General features: G+C 41.0%; 1 protein-coding gene across 1 annotated transcript in view; it reads right to left on the bottom strand.

Annotated features, from left to right (window-relative positions):
* Positions 1 to 3,479: 3,479 nt before the first annotated feature.
* The window catches only part of HOXD3 (homeobox D3), a 426,989-nt gene continuing 411,404 nt past the window's right edge, over positions 3,480 to 19,064 (bottom strand). Inside the window, exon 6 of the transcript XR_014978916.1 lies at positions 3,480 to 3,538. The gene's annotated coding sequence lies outside the window, so the exon portion shown is untranslated. The remainder of the gene's footprint in view (positions 3,539 to 19,064) is intronic.

Here is a 19,064-nt window from a genome sequence, read left to right on the forward strand (position 1 = left end):
GCCGTATAATGGAAATGGAAGAAATCCTCCAGGTAAATGCCCATCTTGAATACCATGGCGATCACAGAATACACCAAACTAAAAAAATTATGGAAAAAATTACAAATGTCTCAAAAAGAGAGAAAGGATTACAAAACATTAAAATTATATTGGCCATAACTATCAGCCTAAGTGAACCATGCTCTAGTTTCAGCACATCCTGCACATTAGTTACACAGCTAAACAAGACCAGACAATTACAAAATGACTATATGACAGTATGAATACGTCACATAGAAATAATGCAAAAGTAGTTAAGAACCACATATATGAAGGAAATCCTGAAACAAATACACTTTCTCAAGCAAATATTTCCTTTTCTCACAATCACCCCTACAGGAGATCACAAACTATAGTCAGACAATCATGATATGTTCAGATCAGAGCCCAAATTTTGTCACGGTCATTAAGACCCTGCACCACCGTTCTATATTTTTCTATCATGCGGGCTTCAAGTCTATTTAATGCAATTTGTAGGCTTGCCTTGTTGTTGGACTTATCCACTGTCAATACCGACCAACTGATGTTGTTCTCATCATGGTCACACTGTAGATAGTGTTGGACAAGTGGGGCACCTTGGGTCTTGCAACGTATCCTTGATTTATGTTGCAACACTCTCATTTTTACTGGTTGTGTTGTCTGCCCTACGTATGTTTTACCACATGGGCATGTAAGACAGTAAACCACATCTTTAGTATTGCAGTTAGAGAAAATCATCTGAACATGCTTCTTACCATTCAGTATTACAAATTTCGAATCATTAGTGTGGGGGCATGCTGCACAATTGTTACACCTAATGTGTCCTACCAAAGGTGTGAGTCCCATCAGAGCTCTAATGTCTTTTTTAGGCTGTGAGGGACGTGCTGATTTTACCAAATTTTGGAGAAGATTCATGCCTTTACGAAAAGCAAACAATGGCCTCGGAATATTTAAGTGGCTTACTAGCCTCCAGTGCCGTAATATAACATGCTTGATTTTATTCGCTGTAGGATTATATGTGAGCACACAAGTCAGTGGGTTAAGATCCGGGTTGGATTTGGGAATGAGCAACTCCTCGCGAGGTGTACACCAAGCTCGTTTGAGAGCTGATCTTGTCAATTTCCTTGGGTAGCCACGTTCCTTCAATTTGTTAAACAGAATTTCAGCATTCTTTTAAAAATCTGCCTTATTTGTACAATTACGCCTAATATGGAGAAATTGCCCATAGGGCAGGTTCTCCTTCAAACTTCTTGGATGTCCACTAGTGAAATGAAGTACCGTATTGCGATCAGTGGGCTTAGTGTACAAACTCACCTCCAATTTGCCTTTGCGGTAATGATCCATATATCCAAGAAGTTAATCTTCTCATTACTATATGCCATTGTGAACTTCAAATCTTGCGTTCTGGAGTTCAACCAATGGTGAATTGGGTTATAATCATGTTCAGACTACATGGTTATCCAATCCATGGCCTCTCAGCAGAGCCACAGAGCGATAGACACATATGTGCCAATTGTACTTACCATTTTGTGTGAATGCGTGTAACAAAGATATACATAGCTGTGAAATATGGAAATGTGGGAAGAGGCAAAGGGAAAGACAAGGTTTAATGGGGAAAGAGAGTGAGAAAGAAAAGTACATGAATACGGACAGAGTAAAAAGGAAAGTGATGAAGAGGAAGGAGATGGTGTGGTAGTTATGGATGTGGAGGCTTTAATTAAGATGTTGACAGAAAAAGGGGGTACACTTTGAAAAAAGCGAGAGACTGCTGAAAAAAGTAGCGAGAAGAGAGAACTGGTGTGATTGAGACACACTGAAGATCAGTACTACTTATACAGACCATAGTAATGTATAATTCACAATCTCATATTTCAGATTATAAACATTTTAAATTAGAATTATTCACAACAAAATTATTGTTTATCCTCATTTATCTTATGCATCTAACAAGCATTGGCAAAGCAAATAGTTCTGGCTTTTTCTAGGCACTTTTCTTTGTTGTTTTTTATGTAATAATAGAAAGCTGCAAAGTAAACAATTTTTTTCCTTTTGGAGAAGACACTATTCAAGTAATTCACTCACTCTATTCAATCAGAAACCTCAATATGAGGTCTAAACTAGTCACTCCAACTGATGAAACACTTACACGCAATAAAACAATTATGTCAATGCAAGCTATTTATTTGCATCATAAAATATTTTCATAGAAATATGATTAGTATAAAATATACATTTCATTTTTATAAAAAGCAAAAACAGTTAAAAACATTTTAGCATATAATTATGCAGGAGAAAAAAGGATAAAAGACAATACACTTTGTCATATCATAGTTAATTCAGACCCCTTATGGGCAACATCGAATAGGGATTCACTTCCCTATTTCAAGTAGTTTGTATGCCCCATGCGTCGACGCGTTTCGGAGGCTTTCGCTGTTCGTAGCCTCCTTCTTCAGGACAATAACTATTTGTTTCTCCTTATTCAAAAATAGTCACCTAATACAGAAATAAAGCATTTTTTTACTTATAACATAAAACATATTCTCTACATACAGCATTACTCTAATTCCTTTTACATCTCTTTTAAATACACTATGGACATCATTAACTTTGGGGAAACAATGATTTTGTCCTTAATGTACATATGCAACTACAAGACTTTTAAAGTAGACACAAAAGAGGTTTGCTTTTCAACCTGCCCAGTCTTTTTTTTTTTTTTTTTTTTTAAAGCGTTTTTTACATTGTAAGTGTTTCCATCTCATCCATCCATAATGCACCTTCTTAGCACTCTCACATCTCATCCATTATTGTGAAGCACTTTTGTACCATTCAATCGATCGTTGATAATTACTGAATAACTCACCTGTGCAAACGCACTAGGGTGACTTGTTTATTGGGTTAAAATCTTGAGTGAGATTATCTCAATATTTCACAGTTCCCCAAGCTGTCAAGAAATATAATAATATTTTAAAACAGTCAGTTGATTATCAGAGGAATAAACTCCCTGATTAGGAATCAGTTATCTGATTTCCAGTTTAAACTTATTATTTTTATTATTATTATTAATTTTATTGTAAGTCTATACAGTACCTATAGGATCACTCATGGGTGTAGACTTTATTGCGTGGTTTTCTGTCATTAGGTCATAGAGCAACTCTCTGTGCCGTTAGATTTATTCCTGTTGGGAGAGAAGTTCATTTAACTTCACCTCACTGGCTTTAAAGGAACATCATTTTTATTATACCCAAGGATATTAAAAGGTTTTTTCTTTACCTCTAGATGTTATGTTTGTTGATTAACACCGTTTTTTATATACATCCTATGGTTCAATGATCGTCCTGCAACAGTGAATGCCGCACCTTTAAATCAACATTAGAAGTTATTTTCTTTTAAGGATAAATTCTCAGAAAAGAATGTGCTGATCAAAGACCATAGGTCTTTTGGCATCAATGCTCACCTCTTTACTGGGGGGCTGATAGCATCCAAGGATTCTTTTACTGCTCCGGGTAAATATTGCTCGTAGCTGTATCATAATGGGGACAAGAAAAGATATATAGTCCCTATCATTCTCATGTCATTTCATTACTATCACTGTTTTGTATCTAGTTTTACCTTTAATCCCTGAATTTCTATTTCACACTCATACCCGCTTTTCATATAATTACTACATTAAAAATAAGGCAAGAGGCTCCAAGGAGGATTCGAAATTCCGTCTCTGAGCCCACGCATTACAGGTAAAGGCTCATGGTGTATTGACACTCATAGATAGCTATTAGCGCTATCTCGATTCAAATTTTATTCCGTGTGTTACAGATAAAGGCTTCAAGGTATATTGACGCTCATGAATAATTGTTGGCACTATTTCAATGGCCATACTCTCAGTGAGAGAGATTTGAGTCAAACAACAAATAAGCTATTAAATTAAAATGGGCTACGCGTTTAACCTCGCTACGAAATCAAACATACTTCCTCCCGGTTATAACATACCTCAATAAGTCCAACGGCCAGCGTTCCCGGGCAGCTACTTCCGTGTCGGTAGGATCGCAGGCAACATCAATGAAGGACTCTCTTTCTGGGCCAAGTTTTTTTATAGTGTGTCAGTAATAGACGTCATCTACCCGCGACTGGAACCATTGCGAGGTTTACATACTTCGAACACAAACTTTATTCATAAAAACCTATTTGAACATAGACACTAATTGTATAGTGTATACAAACCGAAACAGAACTGTTGGCGAATGTAACATTTGTCAAAAGCACTCTAGGTGTCGGTGTTATCGATCGACTAAATGCGTTCTTACGTATGTCATACATATGAATTTGTAATTTTTTAGTAATAATCTAATTATTACTATTGGTCACTCCATTCAAAGAGTAACAATTGTTTTTTATATATATACTTATAATGATATAGTTATAGTTGTCAGTATTTTTTATTTTTAAAAAAACCTCACTGCAGGGTATCCTGACCGAAGAATCAATTCATTATGTGACTATTCTCATCCAGTCTTCTTTAGTATTAAGACCCTTATTAACCGTATCGAGAGTGGAAATATACCACTGTTCTCTATTTTTACGTTTGATTTCGACATTGCCCCCTCTTCTCGAGCAGATAATCCTTGCTACGATGAACCATGAGAACTCAATATGTTTGTGTTTAAGTTTCATAAAATGGTCAACCATAGGGGCATTGATTTTGCCCTTCTTCAATGCCGATTTATGTTCCAACAAACGCATTCTTAATTCTCTTCCTGTTTCCCCCACGTATGCTAAACCGCAGGGGCATAAGAGCAGGTATATTAGGTTACTACTCCTACAGTTATTGAGGGTTTTAGCAGTCATAGTGTAATTATTATAAGTAAGAGCTTTCGTAACAATACAGTGTTCACATATTGAGCAGTTACTACATTTATAGTTGCCCACCGCTCTATTACCTGTAATCATTGTCTGATTACTTTGATTTCCTTCTCTATATGTATGAACCAGGTTATGACGAATGTTTTCATTGCGTCTGAAGGCAAAGATTGGTTTGGAGATTTTGTCTAATTTGCCATCATTCAAGATGTGCCAATTAGAATAGATCACATTGTTCAGTCTATTGCTAATGTTAGAAAATTGACTCACAAATACCAGTTTGGAATCTGTTGGCGATTGGATTTTTATGGACTTCGGGTCTGGGTATATCATACTTTCACGATTATAAAATCGTGCTCTTTTACAGGAGTTTTTAATTAATTTTTTAGGATATCCTCTATCTTTTAATTTTTCTGCCAAGTTCTCTGCATGTTTAAGTTAATCAGCCATGCTAGAACAATTTCTTCTCAATCGTAGGAATTGTCCAAATGGGACATTCTCACGTTGAGACCGAGGATGATAACTCTTATAATGTAAGAGTGTATTTTTATCCGTGGATTTGGTGTACAATTCCACTTCTAGTGCTCCTTCCATATTTTTGATGGTAATATCAAGGAAATTGACTCTATTTTTATCATAAACTGCTGTAAACTTAAGGTTCCCATCTCCCAAGTTTAACCAATCCAAAAATTCGTCCAAGGTTTCAACATTACCCTCCCAAATATAGAAGATGTCATCAATGAAGCGGCGCCACAACTTTACATTCTCAAAGAAGGGAGCCGCCTCATTGAACACATGTCTCTCTTCGAAACTGGCAACATATAAACATGCCAGGCTCGGCGCACAGGTAGCACCCATGCTCGTACCTTTACATTGAAGGAACAGCTCATCTTTGAACAGGAACATGTTATTTTTCAACACCAGTGTGATACATTGCTTAATAAAATCTTTATTAGCTCCTCTTAGATCTGCATTTTCAAGGATGTCACCAATAACCTCAATGGTATTATCTTGTGGTATATTGGTGTACAAAGCCTCTATATCGAGGGTCACTAAAATCTGATTATTCGGGTTATATGTCATACCTTCTATCATAGAAATGATATGGGCAGAATCTCGAACATACGATTTCTGTTGAATCACAGGGGGTTTTAGAAAGGTATCAGCCTATTGGCTGAGAGGTTCAAGTAACGAACCAATACAGCTGACTATAGGTCTCATAGGTGGATTATTCAAATTTGTATGTATTTTAGGGAGACCGTATATGGCAGGCGTCCTCACATTTTTATTAATCAAAAACTTATGTTCAGCCTGACAAATCCATCCATTCTCTAGGGCAGTGTTAACAGTTTCGGTCACCTCTCTATTAGGAGAGTCGAGTTTTGAGAATGATACTTTCTGGTAATGTAGAAAGCTCACAGCACAGCAATGTAGCCTCATGCCGGTCAGGTGGAACATTGGGAGAAGCACATGATTGTTCACGTTTTAAGCCACTCCATTAAGTACAATGGCCCCACCTTTTGAAAAGGAGTCCTAGTTATGCATCTTCGTCCACTCCCCTTTCAGAGACCCCCTCCTTTTTCTTCCCATTTAAAGCATCAGGCTGTAGCAGTAACACCTTTTAGCTATAGTGCTTAGAAAGAGCTGCAGAATTACTGTCTAAAATCCAAGAGCCCATCTGTTCTTCAATACCAGGGGCAGTCACAGTCATTTGGAACAAGCAAATACACTAAGGGAATGCAAGGTGAAGAAACACATGTGAAATAGGGACTACTTCATTGACACATATTACTATGGTTTTTACAGACATTTTTGAGAAATTGATGTGAGTTTTTGTATGTAAAGTTAAGGACATAAATACAGGGCTTGGTAGGGGCACGTTTTAAAACCAGTTTTTAATGACTACTATATCTGTGATACTGACAAGCATTGGCAATGCCAATAGGTCTGGCTTTAAAGGAATTGTGAATGGTAATGTGAGGTAAGTACATAGCATGGGAATTGATATGTATTTGTGTGGAAACAAAGAACTGTAAAATAATATTGGTGTAAGTTAATTGGTCAGGTGAGAGTTGCACTATCAAGCCAGACCTAAAAATCCATGTAGCTTGACTGCCCTCCTCCCATTTGTGCTGCTGCAAGAGAAAAGCACATAAATGATCTAGTTATCTAAAACACTTCAATAACATTCCAATGTCATGTGTGTGCCCTTCAAAGTTCAAGCTTACAGCTGGATAAATAAACAAAATGATCACATCTGGATAGAGGGCAAGCACTTTTTTTGTTGACGCACACAGCTTCTGCCCAATCATAACATGTACTCCTGGCTCGCAAAGTGTGGGCACAGCCTAAGCCCCTCTCTAGTGGGGATCACATAACTGTCTGGCAGCAGCTGAGTTGTTAAGCCGAACCATAAAAATGTCGTACAACACGGTTCTTGGTGAGTTAGATTGAGCTGCTTTAGTAACTCTGAGTGTGCAGTGTTGGGCATCATCTTTCTGGAGATAGTGCAGCCGTGATAACGAGCTTAGGCCCTGATGTATCAAAGGGGTTTACCTATTCTGTGTCTATGGGAAAATGTGTTCATACATATGGCCCTTGGTGAACTGATAGCTGTTTCAAATTTTGAAACTTATCAAAGTTGATGAAAATGCTGGTGTTGTGTACATTTCCCTTTGAATTAAATTAGAAACGTTGGAGGTCTTGTAGTTTCACAGAGTAAAAATATATTTTAACTAAATCCTATTTGCCATAACTCACAGGACTACGAGTGTTTTATATAAAATACACAGGACTGAGACGTCTTTGCGTGGGGACACTCTGTTGGAGTAACCAAGCACTCTATAAGCTTTAATCATTCATTCATTCACACAGTATAGAAACAAAAATTATTTCTTTGTTCATTGTGATGTAAGTGTTGGACCTGGCCCTTTTTGGAGGTTTATCTCCAAACGTTTTGCCTTTTTGTTCCTATTTTTCTGACCTGTGTTTGTTGGCTTTAGGATTCTGGGCGCTTTACCACTGCTAACCAGTGCTAAAGTGCATAAGCTGTCTGTGTAAATTGCAATTCTGACTGGCTTTACATGATTGGCATATCTGATTTATTGGTAGGTACCTAGTAAAGTTCACTATGTGGGCCCAGGGCCCGTAAATCAAATGCTACTAGTGCAACTTAGGCACTGGTTGTGCCACCTACATAAGTAGCCCTGTAAACTTGTCTCAGGTGTGCCATTGCAGTGTCTGTGAGTGCGATATCGACCTGGCAAGTGCATCCACTTGCCAGGCCCTTACATTCTATTTTACTACATGAAATGCACCCCTATGGTAGGCCCAAGGTACACCCATGGACAGGGTGCTGTATATGTGAAAGGTAGAACATGTACTGGTGTTTTTTACATGTCCTAATAGTGAAATACTGCCAATTTCGTTTTTCACTACTGCAAGGACTAGCTCTCCCATAAGCTATCCTTGGAGCTGCCTTGTAACATTTTACAAGTGTAACTTTTAACTGGGAACAGCTAAAGATTTGGAGTTTGGGCTCTCTGACCTCAGAATTTAAAAACACATATTTTAGTAAAGGTGGTTTTTAAATTATGTGTTTGAAAATGCCACTTTTAGATAGTGGGCTTTTTCTTGCTTTGCAATCCTGTGCCTCCACCTGCCTGTGGATGGAATCAACGTCTTGTTTAGACTGACAGGGGCCTGTTCTGTTCATTCACTCTAGACAGTCACAAAGGGAGTTGAGGTGTGCCCTTCATATCCTGATTGCCCATCACCAGGCTGATGGGCCTTCCTGAGCTTGAGTGGAGGGAGGGGCTGTCACCTACACCTGAATAGGGCTGTGCCTGGCCTCTTATAATGCTGTCCAACCCCCCTTGCCCCCCGGAGAGTGCCTGGAGCCAAGACCAGGCAGAAAAAGAACTTGTGTACTACAAATACAATTCTTGGAAGAATATCTACTTCAAAGGCCAAAAGAGGTATAAGTATTGGACCTAAAACCCCAGAGTGTTAGAACAATTCGGAAACAAAAGGAGACTCTGCCAAGGAGTAGAGCTGAAGACCTGTAAGGGGAAGTTTTACCCCTTTGCTGTGTGTTGCTTTGCAGGGTTGGCCTGCAGTTGCTGCTTCTGGTTTGGGGAGGAAAAGGACTGGACTTTGCTGTGTATCCAGCTTGTGAAGTCTCACCAAGGGCTTGTGTGTGCTTGCCTCCTGTTGGAAGTCTTAGGGTCATGAAAGGCTTTACCTACAGCACCTGGACTCAATTGCTGGGAGTTCTGAACCTGCCAAGTGGTGCCCATTCCAGTTCTGGGCCACTGGGGGTGTTTTCTGGGCTGTAACTTCAAGAAAAGTATTTCATGACTACATCACGGACACCGCTGCCTGTAACAACGCTGTGGTCACCGCTTACTGACCTCGACGACACTGCAGCCCTGGTCTCACCGATGCTTCACATTGTCATCAACACCGTTGTCTGCACAGTGGCCATGGGCATCGACTTCTACAACTCCGCAGCCCTAGTATCATCGGCGATGACGTTTCGCTCCGTCACCGACTCCACTGCCTGCCTGTTGGATTTGTTGGTCACGATGCCGCGATAGCCCCGGTTGGCGCTATCCACTTCAAGGAACTGTTCTTTTGCTTTATTGTTAAAAAATCATATGTTTGCTTGTGTATGTTGGAGTTTTGTCGTTTTGGTCTTGTTTCGATTAGATACATATTGGCTATTTCTCTAAGCTGGTGTGGTGTTCATTTTATAGCGTTTTCACTGTGTTATTGTGTGTGTTTTGTACAAAAACTTTACACATTGCCACCTAGCTAAGCCTGACTTCTCATGCCAAACTACCAAGGGGGTGAGCAAGGGTAATCTGAGCTGTGTAATCCTCTCATCATGACTAGAAGGAAGGTTCCCTACTTGGACAGGATGTATACCAGGCGCGCAACGCCCATTGGGCGCCAAGGGATTCAGCTCCCCCCCCTCCCCCCCCCCGCCGTGTGTCAGGCCGGGCTGAGACAGCTTCCCGGGCACAAACACAGCCGCACCCAAGTACTTCACAGGTCTATAAAAGACCATTTACTTGCTAACTAGGCTTTGTTGTGTTTTCACCCCTTCTTAGAGCCCCTGCATCTCCACTCTGCATATTGCTGAAAAAATCAGACCCCCCACCCCTCAAACTTTTTTGTAGCCCCCCACCCCCCCGAAATTTGGTTCTAGTTGCGCCTCTGGTGTATACCACTGCCAACTAGAGACCCCCATTTCTAACAGTAAGTTTAAAGAATTGGTTTACTTAGTGATTGGGTCTGCAGGGTTAATGGGGCAGAGCCAGAGTGAGTGTATGTGTTGCAGGAGGGGCTAGGGGTGCTTTATACAGTCCTACAAACTTTATCCGAATAACTACTGAAAGGTGGTAAAGACTTCAACAAACTACCTTAATAAATGATACCCCCATCTCTATGGCTGACAGCTTAAGTTTGTGAAATTAATTTCACAGAAACGAGCTAAGAAAGATTAGTTCCTCACGTACATAATGCATTCATTCCAGAAAGCATTTTCCATTCTCACTGTTTGCACATTTCTCAGTGAATTATTGAGAAGTTGGTGCAAAGTGTAAAAAACTGGCGCAACCCATTTTTTGAACCTGCTTTGTTACATTTATTGCTGATATGAGTTGAGGCTCGTTTTGTGTACGTTGATATATCACCAACTATAAGCAGGCGGTGTACCAGAGTACGAAACAGATGCAATATTGGGCCCAACACTCGTTTGTGCTTGTAACCCCCAATTATTAGTGCAAAATTATGAATTGCCTTGTAAAATCATCTTTAATACTGGAGCAATTTGCCCCTTGCTGTTTTACTGCATGGCTTAGCAGGAAATGCGTATTGAAGCCCTTGGTTTAAATGCTATGTACTGCTGGGAGATTCCATGCGCTTCTTTTAATTCCAGGGAAATTTGTGGCCAAAATAAGAACACGAAGATCTATTTCCTTCTTTTATAAGAATTTTTTATTTATCTCTTTTACATATTAAATATATTCAGTGTGCATAATTAAAACTGCAGATATAGACAATTATATTTGAATTACCCAATGTAGACACTGTATAGCAATGGTTTAGAGACTGGAGGAGATGGAGGCCTGTTATATGACAGACTGAGGTGGAAAGACGTGGAATTTAAGAGGCATATTTGCAAGGCATTTTGGAGCAGTAAAAGGTTAATCCTGTAGTACTCTTTTATGTGCTCTTCCTGTGGTTTGGCCCGAAAGGTACGGTTCCTTATTAGTAAAAGTATAAGTGAAAAGAGGGCCCAGTCCTTTCCATTATAATAACAGTATATGAATAGTCCATAAATATCCAGAATGTTTTCCATCTTTAGATGTTTTGGGGATAATCGAAAAAGCATGTAAGAGTATGTAAAAGAATACTACTAGAATACGTTGTTATATACTCCAAAATACCTTTGCGAATAGGCCCCAGCGTTTCTAACAGGGAAGTACAAAGATGCATCTGGGTGGGACATTGTATAAGAGAGGAGCTAAAGAACGAAGCAACAGAAATGAGAGGAGGTAAGGAAGAATGCATAAAAGTTAAAATGCACAGGAGAGTGAAAGTAAAAGAAGACATAGAGTAAGCGTGAAGATAAACTTGAGTGAGGCCTGAATGTAATTGAGGGGGATGCACTGGTTTTTAAAATGGATATGTTGGTACATAAGTAAAAAGAGGGGAGCATGAGGAGGAAAAGAAGCGGATTAGGAATATATGAGGAAGTACTGAACTATGGGTGGGAAATAAAAATTCCTAGCTAGAAGGATTTATGGTAAGACATGCATTAGACAGAAGAAAAACAGACACGAGAGAACGGAAGGTCATCAAAATAGAAGTAAAGAACCGTAAGCAAAGAGATTTCATTTAAATCCCATCTCACCTCATGCTATTGGCTGTTTGCTGTATCATTCCACTTACAATGGAGTGATGACATTCCAACACAAAGGGGATTATTTATTTATATCTATCTCAATCATAACATATTGCATTCTTTATGAATATGTGGTGATTTAGATCTGGCATATTGGCCACATTTTATCCCCTAGCACTGGCCTCTTACTTCTTATCTCCTTCATGGAGGGCTGCTGGTGCAGCCTCTGGTGGTGCTTTGAATGGGTCAGGGGTGTATGCTGTGTGTTGATTGGGAAAGTGGCACAGCACTTCCTGTCTGTTAGTTGGCAGTGCCGCTCTGCAGCTTCCCTAATAAGTGCTCTGAAACTGCAGATTGTCCACCAGCCTTCCCACCAACAGTCCCACCGCCGCCAGCATCTTTTTCTTTTTATTCTGGTCACCTCTTGCCTCAACGCCCCCTCCTCACTGGCTGCCCCTTATTACCAGGAGCTTCTCATCTGTGCTGGGAAACAGAGTCTTGCATGTCTGTCCTTCTCTCTTCTATCTCCTTCTTTACTCATTCTGTACTCGTTTATCCCTCGCCACTTTTCAATTGCCTCCTACCCTTTGCCATTCTCTCTCTCTCGCATTCTTCTCAGTCGCTCTCCATCTCTATCCCTCGCCATTGCCTTCAACGTCTTCCCCCAAATTCTCCATTCACACATCTTCTCTCAACTCTACTGCTTCTCCTCCTCAAAATCCTTCTGTGTACCCATCAGACTTCTATTTCCCCATGAGGATCTGCACAAAATGTACTTGTAAAAATGCCGCTGGCATCAAATGTCCACCCCTCAACTCAACCCAATGATCTATTCCTTAACTAAGCCTCGGACAGCAGAAAAAGAACAGGAGGAGAAGGCCGCTTTTCTTGCCATGCCGGTTAACATCTATTGATCTTCATTTCATTACATCACAAATCTGGTGCTTTACTTATCCCCACCTGCTCCCTGTTTTTTCAACCCTGTGTCTTCTCCCCCTCCCACCCACCTCATTTTTGTTTTTTCACTACACGCCTTAGCCACCTCCACCCCATTCAGTGAGAGCTTTTGGCTTTGCCAATGCTTGTTTGTGTTGCTCTCCATTGCTTTGCAGATAGGGCCACGCTTCGTACTTCTCACAGATGCACACATAGACCCATGTTGCATCAATAACCCCATGACACTCTCCTTTGTGACAGCACAGGACTGATTTAATCCCATTCCAAATAACAATTATATTTCCCTGGCAAGGTGAAAGTTGGAAACATGTAGCACTTACTCTTCACAAATGTATTGTTGTACAGCACAACAACCGACACATTCATCCAACTCAATGTGGCCTTTGTGATGCCGCCTCTCAGCTTCAGTGTGAAATGTGACCGAGTGAAGGCCTGTGTACTGTGTTATCCAGCAAACCTCAAAGTGAGGCCCCAGCTACCACAAACCAAATGACGTAGGGCCAGATGTACGACCGTTTTTTGCGGTTGCAAATGGGAAATCGGCCAGTTTGCGATCGCAAAAAGGGTCCTTGTAGGGAAGTATCTTGTCATCCACTCACGTACACAAACAACACAGGACTACTTGGTTGTAGAAGCAGCGGAGTTTATTCCCAGTCTTCACTCTTCAAGTGCATCTCATGAATGCCCCCCAACCGATTCTAACGTTTACACTACCAACCCTCCATTCTTGAAACAACACAACCCCGCGTGATCTCCACGAGCACCAACCACCCGCTCGTGAAGGTCACGCTACACTAACAATATGATTTATATATATACAACACATCTTCCCCCTTTTTTTTTTTTTTTTTTTATTAGCACATGGCATAGTCCTTGAATCTTCCTGGGTAACGATGTTCACGTTTTCCCCTTGATTCACCACCCCATTTTGAACAATGAGGTTGCTGTTCATTGTGATCCTCAATTGAATCTGGACTCACCCCAACACTTTTATCTAAATGAGAGACACCCTTAAACAATGAAATCCTGTTCAAATTCCAGACACTTCCTCCCTCAATACGTACAGCACTGTTTAACACTTCTATTACCCTCTTAGGATCTGACCAACACTGTGAACCTTTAGGAACACTTTCCTTCCTCTTCACCTGAACAAAATCGCCAACAATAACCTTTACTTTGCTACAAGTACCTCTTTTCTTATCCATCATAGATTTCATTTTTCCTTTCTGCTCACTAACTCTTTGCTTAACAACTTCATAATCAATAGCATTAAATTCCTTATCATTCCAATTTTTTTTTAACCACCATGGTACCAAACTAGTACTTGGTTTACGTCCCCTCAACAATTCGAATGGACTAGCAAGAGTTACCGAATTTGGAGACGTCCTGTAAGACAATAGCATAGATTGCAATGCATTGCTCCAATTCAACCCCCCTTTAAGGGACAACTGTATTGCTTCCTTCACAACACGATTAAATCGTTCCACCTGACCATTTGCTTCTGGATGGAAAACAGCTATCCTCCTGTGTTTTACATTACATTTCTCCAAAAATGCCTCCATCTCCTTACTGATAAATTGAGGCCCATTGTCTGTGACTATTTCCTGCGGAATGCCTTCCCGACAAAATGTCTCATCTAAAAATTCAATGACACTCTGTGAAGTGACTTCTTTAACCATCTTAACTTCTGGCCACTTCGAAAAGTAATCAATGGGTACAATACCAAAACATTTATCCTTTGGACACACTTGAAAAGGACCAATGATATCAATGCCCAATTTCCTCCACGGACCACTGGGATAAGGAACAGGATGGAATTCCGCCCGTAAAGGTACAGCAGATTTATCACTACTGGAACAACTACTGCATTTACTCACAAATTGCTCAATGGATGAATCTATTCCAGGCCACCAAAATGCTTCCCTAACCCTTCTTCTAGTGAATGAAATTCCAAGATGACCCTCATGAGCGATCTCCATAATTGTATTCCTAAGACCAAAAGGTGGAACTATTTTGTCCCCCCTCATAACCAATCCATTTTCAAGTGCTAATTCTTCTTGAATTTTCGCAAAACTCATCATGTCACCCGACACCTTCCTTATCTCTGGCCAACCTTGCACAATGTATTCCTTTACCACTTTCAATTCATTGTCTTTTTCCATTTCCAACATCCAATCCTCCTCTCTTAAATTCTTCCCCATACCATGTATTAAATTCAAATCATGTGTAGTGAAAGCCACCTCACAGTCATCATATTGGTAATGTTCCTCACCAACAATGGGTAGCCTTGACATACAGTCCGCATGCATATTTGCTTTACCTTGAACATACTCAATACTGAACCGAAATGATTGTAATCTTGATGATAATCTTGCTAATCGTGCTGACATTGATCTCCCACCCCCAGGAGACATTAAAAACACAAGAGGTTTATGGTCAGTTTTGATAATAAATTCGTTCCCCCATAGAAAACTTCTGAAATGTTCTGCACCCCATACACAGGCAAGAAGTTCTCTCTCAATCACCGAATAGTTTTTTTCTGCATCTCTTAATGCTCTAGATGCATAGGCTACGATCCACTCATTGCAATTGTCCTTTTGTATCAAAACGCCCCCTAATCCCAGATTGCTTGCATCTACCATGACTATGCACTTGGCCCCTGGAACAAACGGTTTCAAACAGGGTGCATTTACTATGAATTCTTTTAGATTCTCAAATGCCTGAGTCATGTTTTCTGACCATATGAATTTTGCATTCTTTTTCAGTAAGCATCTAAAAGGATCAACCTTAACTGAATAATTTGGAATAAATTTGGCATAAAATTCGGTGAGTCCCAGAAAGGCAACTAACTGTTCTTTTGATGACGGTACTGGAGCATTAACAATGCTTTGAATATGTTTCTGCTTCGGTTTAATCCCTTTACCGCTAATCGTGTGTCCTAAATACTCTACTTCCCTGGCTTTCAATTTGCATTTGTCCAATCGCAGAGTAAGACCCTTCCTAGCTAGTGCTGCTATCACATTGTAAAGATTTCTATCATGCTCCTCATCATTCTTCCCATAAACCAGGATATCATCCTGAAAAGCTATTGCTCCAGATAGTCCCTCCAAGGTTTCCTTCATTAATCTCTGGAAAACAGAGGCTGCACTAGCCAATCCAAATGGCATGCGACAGTATCTAAATAACCCATCCGGGGTTATAAAAGCTGTGAAATTCTTAGAGTCCTCTGAAAGAACTACCTGATGGTAAGCGCTCGCCAAGTCAATGCATGAAAAGACTTGTGCATTACCTAAACTGGATACCATTTCGTGTAAATTGGGAAGAGGATGAGCGTCTACCCAGATTACGCGATTCAGACTGCGTAAGTCAACACACAAACGGAGTTCCCCTGAAGATTTTAACGAAATGACTATGGGAGAAACCCATGGGGAGGACTCTATGGGTTCTATGATACCATCATTACATAAATTTTTCAACATGTCACTCAATTTGTTCCTGTAAGAAAGGGGCACATTCCTTACTTTATGTCGAATGGGAACTGTGTTCTCATGAAGTTTGATCACGTGTTCAAAACCCACGTATTTCCCCAGTTTCCCGCTAAAGACACCTGGAAATTCACTAATCAACTTATCTACATTCATGAGATGCACTTGAAGAGTGAAGACTGGGAATAAACTCCGCTGCTTCTACAACCAAGTAGTCCTGTGTTTGTGTACGTGAGTGGATGACAAGATACTTCCCTACACTGGCGACGAGGATGGGATAGTGTAGGGAAGTATCTTGTCATCCACTCACGTACACAAACAACACAGGACTACTTGGTTGTAGAAGCAGCGGAGTTTATTCACAGTCTTCACTCTTCAAGTGCATCTCATGAATGCCCCCCAACCGATTCTAACGTTTACACTACCAACCCTCCATTCTTGAAACAACACAACCCCGCGTGATCTCCACGAGCACCAACCACCCGCTCGTGAAGGTCACGCTACACTAACAATATGATTCATATATATACAACAGTCCTGGCATGTACAAACGCTAATTTGCGAGTCGCAAAGCAACGCAATTTGCGAGTCGCAAAATGTAAAGATCGTACATCTGGCCCATAGTTTTGTCAGCTTTAGTCATGCGAATTACAAACCACAACAAAACTCATCTCAATGTTTATGCACGTCCTAAGGAATAGTTCCTTGATTTTTCAAAACACTAACACGCAGTCAAATATTCATTTAATATAAAAAGTTTACAGTTCCTGTAATGAGCTTTTAATACGTGTTCTCCATTTCAAGTGTTCAATTATAAGTAAACATCTCAATACATCTCAGTATATACTCAATAGACAAAGGACTCAACAGTTGGTTCTTAATCTATCTGAAAATCTATGCTTTCCACAACAATGGGCAGCTAACATGGAAATACACAATCCATCCTTGTATATCAGGTTACAGCTCTGCCTGCAGTGTAGAAATCCTGGCTTTGCCAGTGACGTAGTAGGGGAGGAGGGGGGGCAGGGGAGGGACGGTGTGCCCTGGGCGGCACAAGTTTTAGGGGCGGCAGCTTACCCCGCTCTTACCTACCATCTCGTGCGGCAATAGCAACCCCCGCTCCTAAATCTCTCGCCAGCACCCCCCGCTCTTTACTGTTGAAGCCGCGGGGCGGCAAACGCAGCGACCGCCACAGGTGGCCAGGAGCCTAGCTACGCCACTTGGGCTTTGGTGCTCTAGTGCTGTTGATAAATGAGCAGGTAAGAAAACTCTCCTATGTCTTCCTGCACATGGGCAGTGATGATTAATGACCTGGGTTGCTATTACCAACATTGTCTATAATAGTGTTTTTTTAAATTGTAAAATTGGCTTCTTTTTTTTTAACCTTCTAGAGAAATTATTTACTTCTGTATATTTATAGCCACTGCTAGTAGGCCTTTGTAAAGAGCTTGTACAGAACAATCTTACCAATGATGCACTTGACTGCCAATAGCTTGAGGTGAGAAATACACTGCTGGGTAGAGCCATAGCCCACTCTATAAATGCTTTAAAGGGCCGGTAACAATAGGTCTTGCTGACTGCTGTGCAGTGAAAACAGATCTAACAAGCATTGGTATAGCCAATAGGTCTCGCCTTTGGGACCTTATAAGTATTTAGTTATGCGGCACAATATCACTGGTAAAACCACATCAACTGTTGCATGGCTAAACACTTCTAAGGTCCCAAAGGCGAGACCTATTGGCTATGCCAATGCTTGTTTTGTTATGGGGCATAAATAACAGGAGGGTGAAGGTCAGTCAGTTAGTTAGTGAGAGAGAGTCAGTCAGTAAGAGTGAGAGAGTCAGTTAGTTAGTGAGAGAGTGAGAGTCAGTGAGAGAGTGAGAGAGTCAGTCAGTGAGTGAGAGAATCAGTCAGTGAGAGTGAGAGAGTCAGTCAATCAGTGAGAGAGTCAGTCAGTCAGTGAGAGTGAGAGAGTCAGTCAGTGAGAGTCAGTCAGTGAGAGTGAATGAGAGTGAGAGAGTGAGTCAGTGAGTGAAAGAGAGTGAGTCAGTGGGATAGTCAGTCAGTGAGAGTGAGTCAGTCCTTTAGAGAGAGTCAGTCTGTCTTTTAGCGAGAGTCAGTCAGTATTTTAGCGAGAGGCAGTCAGTCAGTGAGAGCGAGAGAGAGTCAGTCAGTGAGAGAGTGAGAGTCAGTGAGAGAGTGAGAGAGTCAGTCAGTGAGTGAGAGAGAGAGTCAGTCAGTGAGAGTGAGAGAGTCAGTCAATCAGTGAGAGAGTCAGTCAGTCAGTGAGAGTGAGAGAGTCAGTCAGTGAGAGAGAGTCAGTGAGAGAGAGTCAGTGAGAGAGTCAGTCGGTGGGAGAGAGTCAGTCAGTGAGAGTGAGTCAATCAGTCAGTGAGAGTGAGTCAGTCAGTCAGTGAGAGAGAGTGGGAGAGTCAGTCAGTGAGAGAGTGAGAGAGTCTGTCAGTGAGAGTGAGTGAGTGAGTCAGTCATTGAGAGTGAGTCAGTCAGTCAGTAAGAGAGAGTGGGTGAGTCTGTCAGTGAGAGTGAGTGAGTCAGTCAGTCATTGAGAGTGAGTCAGTCAGTCAGTGAGAGAGAGTGGGTGAGTCTGTCAGTGAGAGTCTGTCAGTGAGAGTGAGTCAGTGAGAGAGATTCTGTCAGTCAGTGAGAGAGAGTGGGTGAGTCTGTCAGTGAGAGTCTGTCAGTGAGTGAGAGAGTGGGAGAGTCTGTCAATCAGAGTCTGTCAGTCAGTGAGAGTGAGTCAGTAAGTGAGAGTCTGTCAGTGAATGTGAGTGAGTGTTTCAGTCAGTGAGAGAGTGGGAGAGTCAGTCAGTGAGAGTCTG

Source organism: Triturus cristatus, chromosome 3_1 (assembly GCF_964204655.1).
Source record: "Triturus cristatus chromosome 3_1, aTriCri1.1, whole genome shotgun sequence".
Classification (NCBI taxonomy): Eukaryota; Metazoa; Chordata; class Amphibia; order Caudata; family Salamandridae; genus Triturus; species Triturus cristatus.